We start from the raw sequence: 8,658 nt of genomic DNA on the forward strand, positions 1-8,658 counted from the left end.
TCATACATATGGTGATTACTATTATCGTTATATTGAACATGAGGTAGTGCTTCTAATTCTCATTTTACTGTAGTTTATTACAAATTATATTATTAAACATATACTATAACATTTTCAGGTTATATTCTCATGTTGTGTAGTAAATAATAGACTAAACTACATTAACATTACACTGTATATCAACATCATGTCTGACACATGTTTAGATTAACCTTTTTATCACCAGAATGATCAGTGGGAATGGTTACATCGATACCCCCAGCTATTCACATTGCAATACTTCATTATTCCGATATGGCATTCTTTACAATTTTTACACATTTACAACAATAATTGGTTTTACTTAAAGATTTTAACAATTTTAGCATTATTTTGCACATAGTTTATAGGTTTAAATTATAGCCTATAATTTATAAATATAGGCTATAATTATAGCCTATATTTATTGAAAAAACCTTGTTTTTAAATATTTAATTTTTAGAATAAAAATTCCCTTTTATGGTAATCAGTGTCTTATCAGGTAACAATAAAGATGGAGAACATGGCTAAACCAGTTTTAATGGTGTTAATACAATTTATCTCTTCCCTCAGCACATGCATATTAAATTGTTTCCCATAAACTATTTGTATGTGGTTCAAAGATAAAATTTTAATTTATGATAATACATTTTCGTAGTGCACAGAGAATCCCAAGTTACATTAAGAAAAGAAAATGAAACAAAAATAACTCTTGACAATTCCCAATTAGTTAAATTTTCATTTCCTTTGATCTTTGGCTTGTGGGTTCTTTAACATATTATTATATTCCCTCTTGCTTTTAGTATTGTGCATTATATCAATGTTTTACCTGATTGGAAAGTTCAAATTGTAATATAATGTTACTATTCTTCTTTTTCAATAATGCTGTAATAAAAGCAACCATTGAAAATTTATATTGTTGTATTGTGAACTCTGTTATTTTAATTAGATACCTGGCAAACGTTCATTTACTCAAGTAATTTATTCTGCATTTTATTTCAATATATCGTTATTTAAAAATTTTATCCAAGACTACCAAAGAAGTACTCTTTCTAGAAAAATATGTTGCAGCTGTCACTTTTCAGCACATTTTTTTTATAATTAAAATTTATATTTAAAACTTATTAAGTAAGGTATGATTTTTACTACACGTATTAGCTCTTTTGAAAACTAAACAATTTTTGTATTTAAAGTTTGGCTTTATCGTGAATGGCTGAGAAATGGCACCAAAAATCCTAATTTCCATGACATTTCAAAAAACAAATTTAGGTCATGTTACACTAAGGGAACCCCATACATTCAATATTATTATTCACATGATAACATTGAATCGTTGAACTGTTGCTATGAATTCTCATCAGCTGTAGTATGGTTCACAACAATTCCAGTCAATGTCAGTATTGCACTGAACTCTGAAGTTTTGTAACAATCTTCTAATGGTAGAAATGCACACTGCATACAATTTGCCCAGCACAGCACCATCCTAAGAACTTTTGCTTCCCCATCATAACTGAAACATTTGTATTGCATAATGTTACTCTATGAATGCTTTAGTATGGTTTTTATGTTTCAACTCAAATTAGCATCACTATTTGTGAGTTTTGAAACTTTTCTATGTATTATTATTTATTGTATTTAGTAAATTATATAAATTAGTTATTTCACTTTAACCAAAAATGTGTAATAAAAATACCAAAACCTTTTAATGTAAAGTTGTGCACATAATAGAGTTAATTTAGATTTAGAAAACTAGACTTAAGTTTGACAGTGTCACAGTCATAACCATGGAAATTTTTATGTCTATATTATTAGGGGAAAATTGATAGATTTTATGTTTTAAAATATAAAGTTTGGAAATAAATATTGAAAACAATTTCAGTATTATTAATACAATTATAATTCTAAGGACATACCTGATATACTATATGGGTTAGATTGAAATTTGCTCTTCTGATTATCAAAATATTGATAAAAGTACACTTTAACATGATAATAATGTTATGATCAGACTCATACTAAATCATTAGATCGTTAATAGCATTTTTTCTGTTTTTGTATCCTTAGTTTGATATTGAATCTTGAGGTTCAAAATCTTCATTCAAGAAATAACAGTTATACATATTCTACCATCTACATGATACTATGTCGACACATAGATATGTAAGAGCTATATAAAAAATAAATTCTTTACATAAGTTTACGTAAAATATGAAAAAGTACATGTATGGTTTACAAACGCTTGGCCACAGAACCTTGTAGGTTTTCTTGAATATTGTTTTCACAATTTGCAATCATTAACCTGTAATTTAATTTTTACATACTTTAAAACTTGTATACATGTCTGGTAAAACGGACATTGGCTCTTCTTACACATTTAATAACATGAGTAAAAGAGGTTATTGGCTATGAAAGGAGTCATATACAATCGTGTTTTAAAATTGCTTTAATAATTTGTTTTACAATCTTTCATAAAGTGCAAATACACAGAAGTACTATATTTGTAATATGGGCTACACTTACAGTTAACACTGAGGGCTAACCCATTAAAGTTCTCAATCCTTAATTCTTAGTATATTTACTTTTTAGGTGATTCAATTTGTGTGAGGATAATATTTGTATTTTATATTTTAATGTGGTTAACAATTTACTGTTTACAAAAATTTCTATTTTAAAGTGTAAGGTTTTTTCAGTAATACAATTTGCAGCAAGACTTTTAATTATACAAATGTTTGTCTGTCCAAAATTTACATTATATAACTAAAACTATATTAAAGATTATTTTGTGAGACTGTAAGAATATTTTATTTTAAAACATATTTTGGATATAAAAGTTCACAATAAAAATGTTATAACTCAGAAACACACACACAAGTACACAATACTTTTATCATAAATACTAAAACTCCCAATTTGTTACTAATACTGGACTAATAATTTTCAATAGTAAAAAATTTACCAAAACAGCCAATAGTAAATGAAAAATGGTAACAAAATAAATTGAATTCAGTTAATATTAGAATAGAGGAACAAAGTATTTATAATTACAATATAATATTTGTGTACTGCAATATACAACTGTGTTTGAACAAAATAAAACTATGTTATGTACGTTATAGCACTTTCTCAACATTCTTTTAGTTTTGTTTAGTTTTTTTTAACAAGGGAACTGCTTTTTGTTTTTTTGTTAAAACTCTACTTCTTTATATGTGATTGAAGTTTCTTCAAAGAATATAATGTCAAAGTAATGCATGTTACGTCTCGAGATATTTAATAAGTTCTTTAGTAGTGTTCAATCATGGCTCATTCGCCTCTCCACTTACCACAACAGGTGTGCTTTATAAACTATTGCTGCAAAAATTGTGTACTGCATTAAATTTTCTCAAGCAACAAATGTATTATTAACAATACTGCATTATTCTATTAGTTCTGATCACTTTACAAGTTACAATAATTAGAAAACATTTTAAATCACCGTAATGATTCCAAGTTGATAAAAAAATGTATTTTAGTGTATTTATTTATTTTTTGTAATATAAGTGGATAAACCATGTGTGGATAAAAGAGAATAAATGGAAGTGCAAGAGATTCAAAACAAGAATAAGGTCAATTAGTTATTAAACTTATTTTGTTAATTGTTGTGATATGAAATAAAACAAAAACAACACCTGCAATTAATATCTTGATTAATATTATTTATTGTTCCTTCATATTGCACCAATATTTGAATAGTAAAAAAATTTCATATATTTTAGAACTGTAACGTTTTTAGAGTATTTTCTTATTTCAAATATAATTTATTTTAGTACAATTTTTATTTGTAGTAAATTTAAATTTTTTACCTTGCTTTATTAGTAATGGTGTAGTAAAAAAGTTGAGTAAGAATGTTGTCGTTTGGCAACTGTGAAATCTTTTCATTAACTTTAACTGATTTACAACAAATCTAGCTCTTAGTTTAATAAGGAAAATGCTTCAAAAAGATTGACTAATGGAATGTGTACAGCAAACCAGTGTTGTTTATGTAAATATTTTATCATCAATAACCTTGTAGTATTAACAGTTAAATTAAAAGAAGTGTCAATTATAAATATACATAAATTTGAATTTCTAAATGCTAAAAATATTCAAAATGTTGAATTTTAATCATGGAACTTATTTCAAATGGTTATAGGTGTAATTAATTGTTAAAGAGTAATTACTCTTTGAATATGTAGCAAGTAATGAAACATTATGTTTGTGAGTATGGTTGTAATAATTATAATTATGTTTTTATTTACACATTATAGACAGGGTATTTTGTATAATGTACCACTTAGCTTCATAGAAGGCTTATGTTCAAAAGAAATATTTGTGTTTATTACCTGTTAATTAAAATTATTATAATAATTTATTTACTAACATATACCATTTATTGCTATCAAAAACTATTTAGTATGAAGGTAAAATTCAACACATCAACAAATATGTTAGGTTTATAAACTATAACTATTTATTTAACTATATATTATTAGAATTCTGAAAATTGTATATCTTGACAATAAGAATGCCAATGTGAACATTATGTTTTATAATTTTTTATTATTATTTTTAATCTGGATAAAGTAAATAAGCTATTGTCAATAAATTGTCATACTATTTAACTACATTAGTTTACATGTTAACCACTTGTGGACCAAAAAAAAAAACGAAAGGCTTGTTGGTTTTACTTCAGATTTACAGTTTTTGTTATTTTCAAGTAAAACGTGGGTAAATTAGTTTGAGTGCCTGATATTTTAACCTCAATTTTGCCGTTTTTACTTTTTAATTTATATTTCTTTGTAACAAAAAATAGTGCATTAATATTTCCAGTTTTGGCTGTTAAAAATAATGCTACTTATAATTATTAAAAATTTCAATACTACAGATTACAATGATGTAGTATTAGTTTTATTTGTGTTATGTGTAACTTGAATATTACGCTTATATTCTAATCTATACTATTAAGACTACTTAACATTTTACAACTTAATTTAATATTACATAGTTAAGTAGTTACGCATTTATAATTAGTAGTTGCTGGCCAAACTATTTGTTCAAATAGATATTGTAAATACAGTACAATATACATTTTTGTTATTTACATTGTTTTTATTTATTTATTTTTCTTATTACTATCAGATTCAGTCAAATATTCTATAGCTTTAATTAATTTATATAGTTACAATGTATTATATAGTTTGTACAAATGTCATTTCAAAATTACAGTATAGTATAGAATGTTTTGAGTGTTCATTGAAACCATGTTTGTAAATAAACTTACATTTTATCAACACGAAACATGTCATTGCAAAGTTTCCCTATTAAGTTCCCATAGGATAAATTATCTATTGCTATTACCCACATTGTAACACCTGAGAAGGGATGGGTGAAATGTGCACTGATCCTACTCTCTAGAACATTTTGTGCGGTTTATTTTCAAAATTATGATAAAATGCATTTAAGGACAATTTTTCTAACTCTCTATTTTATATGTGCAGCAGAAGTAAACATTGTTTTTGACTTCTTATGGAATTCACAAACACAGTTTCAAGTTGATAATAGTTTCATGTTACAAAAGACAGAATTCTGTCTCTGCCATGCAATGTCATGAGTTTGTGTCATAAATTGTTAAATTTATTAATGGAATATGAAGCTGAGACAGAGCAGTGAATCAAAATGGATTTTTTACATATTTCTGGAAAGGAATGTAAGATATGGTATGGGAACAGAGGAACCAGTTGTGTGATCCACGTTCTCGAAGGTGGCTTAAGAAAAGAATGAAAAATAACTCCATAACTGTGTAAAAACTTTATATTTCTGATTGTTTAATCAAAGATGTTAATTGAAAACATTATATAGAAGTTAGAAAAACAACTGAATTCAACTTATCTTGATTTAATTATTTGCAGAATAACATCAGTTTTAATAGTCTAGGAACCTAGGGACTATTTGTATTGTATATATACACAATATGATTTATCTTGAAGTCAATAAAAAAAAATTCCTTAAGAAAGAAATTTTTCGTCAGCCCTGCTCATTTTGATGGAAGTTGAAATGGGAAGGTATCAAAAATATGGAATGATAATTTTTTCAAATTATACTATTATTAACTTGACACATTTAAAACTTACCATCAGACTAATAGATAAATGTTAAATCAGCACCAGCTAACCATACGCAGACTTGTAAATGGCGACTTGCAGTCCTGTTATCTAGTTGTATGAGAATAATATACTTTGAGTATTATTGATGTGTCTTATAATCAGTTTTAAGTGTATCAAGCTAGAAAAAATATAATCTGAGAAAAAAATTATCATTTCATTTTTTAACCTTTTTGATAACCCTCCCATTTCTACCTCCACCAAAATTAGCGTGACTGATGATTGATTACTTTCTTAAGTGCAAACTAAACAAATTTGGTGATGATCGTCGACTATAGATGTTTCTTTTCTCAATTGAAATACAATATTTTGGTGTAGGTTTCATCATTTTTTGGTTCTACTTTTTAGTTAGGAGTAAGTCACAAGAATTATAGCGGAATCAAACAAGAAAACACAAACAAGTAAACAGAGCAGTGTCTATGTATGCATTATTTTGTCTATCATCAAGAACAGTATGGCATATGTGTGAGATAATTAACAAGTTCATCTACTGAATAGGTACAGTCAGATTTGGAAAGTTTCACTCTACATGTTTGACCAGAAGTAGAATATAATACCGCTTCTTTACCTAAGTAGGCATCTTGGTCATATGTATGTCTGTATTTTCTTGATCGGGGTAACAAGGCAAACTCAACTACAGCCCGGAAATACAATTCATTTGAACTAAACATACTACTCGTAATACACACATATAATCTAAAAATAGCACAAGTTCAGGATAGCAAAATTTCATGTAGTTATGGGAAGAATGAGCATAGTCCTAGTTGACTGTCCCTTAATAAATTTATCTACACTTATAAAAACATTTTTAAGTATAACTTTGTGAATGATCATTATCACACCAGACTACAAGAACCCCTAAACTCGATTCTTGGTACTGAGTGTACAGGGAGTTGAAATTTTGTAAAAAATTCTCAGAATTATTTTTTTTATGGGGAGACAGAGCGACCTACTCTTAGATCCCAGTTTCCGATTTGTAGTGAATAGTTTTTATTTGTATCATGTTGAATTAAAATATGTACATTTCATAAACCAAAACTAATATTTTTAAATTAAGGATAGTTAAATTATAGATGTGAATAATCTGGTGTTTACTGCACAATATTCAGTGAAATGTATTAAATATGGACAAGAGATTTGGATTTTGATTGATGCTCCATCTTCTGTATGAGGTGAGTATCTAGGAAAACATCTTCCTTAGTAGTAAAGTGAGATTTTGACCCTAAAAATTTATGTCATTGGAGTTAGAAGACACATCCTTAATACACAGTCTCTACATGATCAAAGTGGCATTATTAAATATGTTCCATTATGTAGGTTGTAAAATATAATGGAGACAAAACGAAGAAATTCCAGCTCTTGAGAAAAGAAGAGATTTCTGAGGTGTCCCTAGAAGAAGAAATCTTCCCTATAATGGTTCATACACCTTTATAAGGAAAATTATGATCATAAGCGTATCTAGGATGACCAAAAGAAGGGAGCTACCACTACAAATTTTCCGACCTTCCTGTCAAGCTGGGATACGGGAGCACTCCCTTAGAATATGTTAATAATTTAAAAGGATTTATAATTTTTTTATTATGCTAATAATATTTAAAAGTTTAAGTTTCATAGTCGTCTGAAAGTGTAGTATTTATCCTTCTGCTAGTGCTAGCTTCTGTACTTTATAGTGCAATATATTGTCACATCACTGATGAAAGATGAAGAATCGACTCAACATTCATAAGATATCCCTTACACACTATGCAAACAATGTGAAGACCGCCGCATTATCTATGTTGCACAGATCAAGGAATGGCCCATACCAGAGACCAATAACTCTCTCTGTCTTAGCAATCATGGATTGATTTCCTGAGCAGCAGCATTCTTCACATAGCACATTTTGCAGCGTTCAGTGAAATATTCAAAGTGCTATTGTTGTTGTTGTCCATGAATAATATCTGAAAAGGTTCATAGAGAACGCAGTGACCCCTGTATATATCCATCATTCCCGCTTTGTTTACCGATAAATGTCGCACAACCTGAATGTTTCATGTGACAACAAATTTTAGCGTTAAATAACATATGTGCTCACAGACTATAGCATTATCAAAGACGATTGGCTTTAGAGGTGTTAGTGATATGGCAGTCATTACAATGTGGTTGGAGGTTGGTAGTTGAGGTCCATTTACTTTGTTGGTTGTCTTTTGCTTAGGAATTGATTAACTGACTTGTATATCATAGATATCCCACAGATCGGCTAAGGGCATCTGATCTTCGTTGAAGATTTGCCCTAAAGCTTCATTACCTCTAAATCCAGCATGACCTCGGATACAACACAAAGTGAGGTTGTTGAACCAACCCAACTTGTAGACTGCAATCTAATAATACTTGATGAACTCAAATGAGCTGGCTCTAAAGATCGCCTCTCTATCTATGAAAATGCAGATTTTTTTGTATTTGACCCCAATTCTCAGGTTCTTAT

General features: G+C 28.2%; 1 long non-coding RNA gene across 1 annotated transcript; it reads right to left on the minus strand.

Annotated features, from left to right (window-relative positions):
- Positions 1 to 538: 538 nt before the first annotated feature.
- On the minus strand, positions 539 to 7,025 carry LOC124367583. The gene is made up of 2 exons (XR_006922912.1): positions 6,165 to 7,025; positions 539 to 1,528 (listed from the first exon to the last, which is right to left on the minus strand). It is a non-coding gene; the product is annotated as an uncharacterized LOC124367583 (long non-coding RNA).
- Positions 7,026 to 8,658: the final 1,633 nt, after the last annotated feature.

Source organism: Homalodisca vitripennis, chromosome 1 (genome assembly GCF_021130785.1).
Source record: "Homalodisca vitripennis isolate AUS2020 chromosome 1, UT_GWSS_2.1, whole genome shotgun sequence".
In the NCBI taxonomy this organism is placed as follows: Eukaryota; Metazoa; Arthropoda; class Insecta; order Hemiptera; family Cicadellidae; genus Homalodisca; species Homalodisca vitripennis.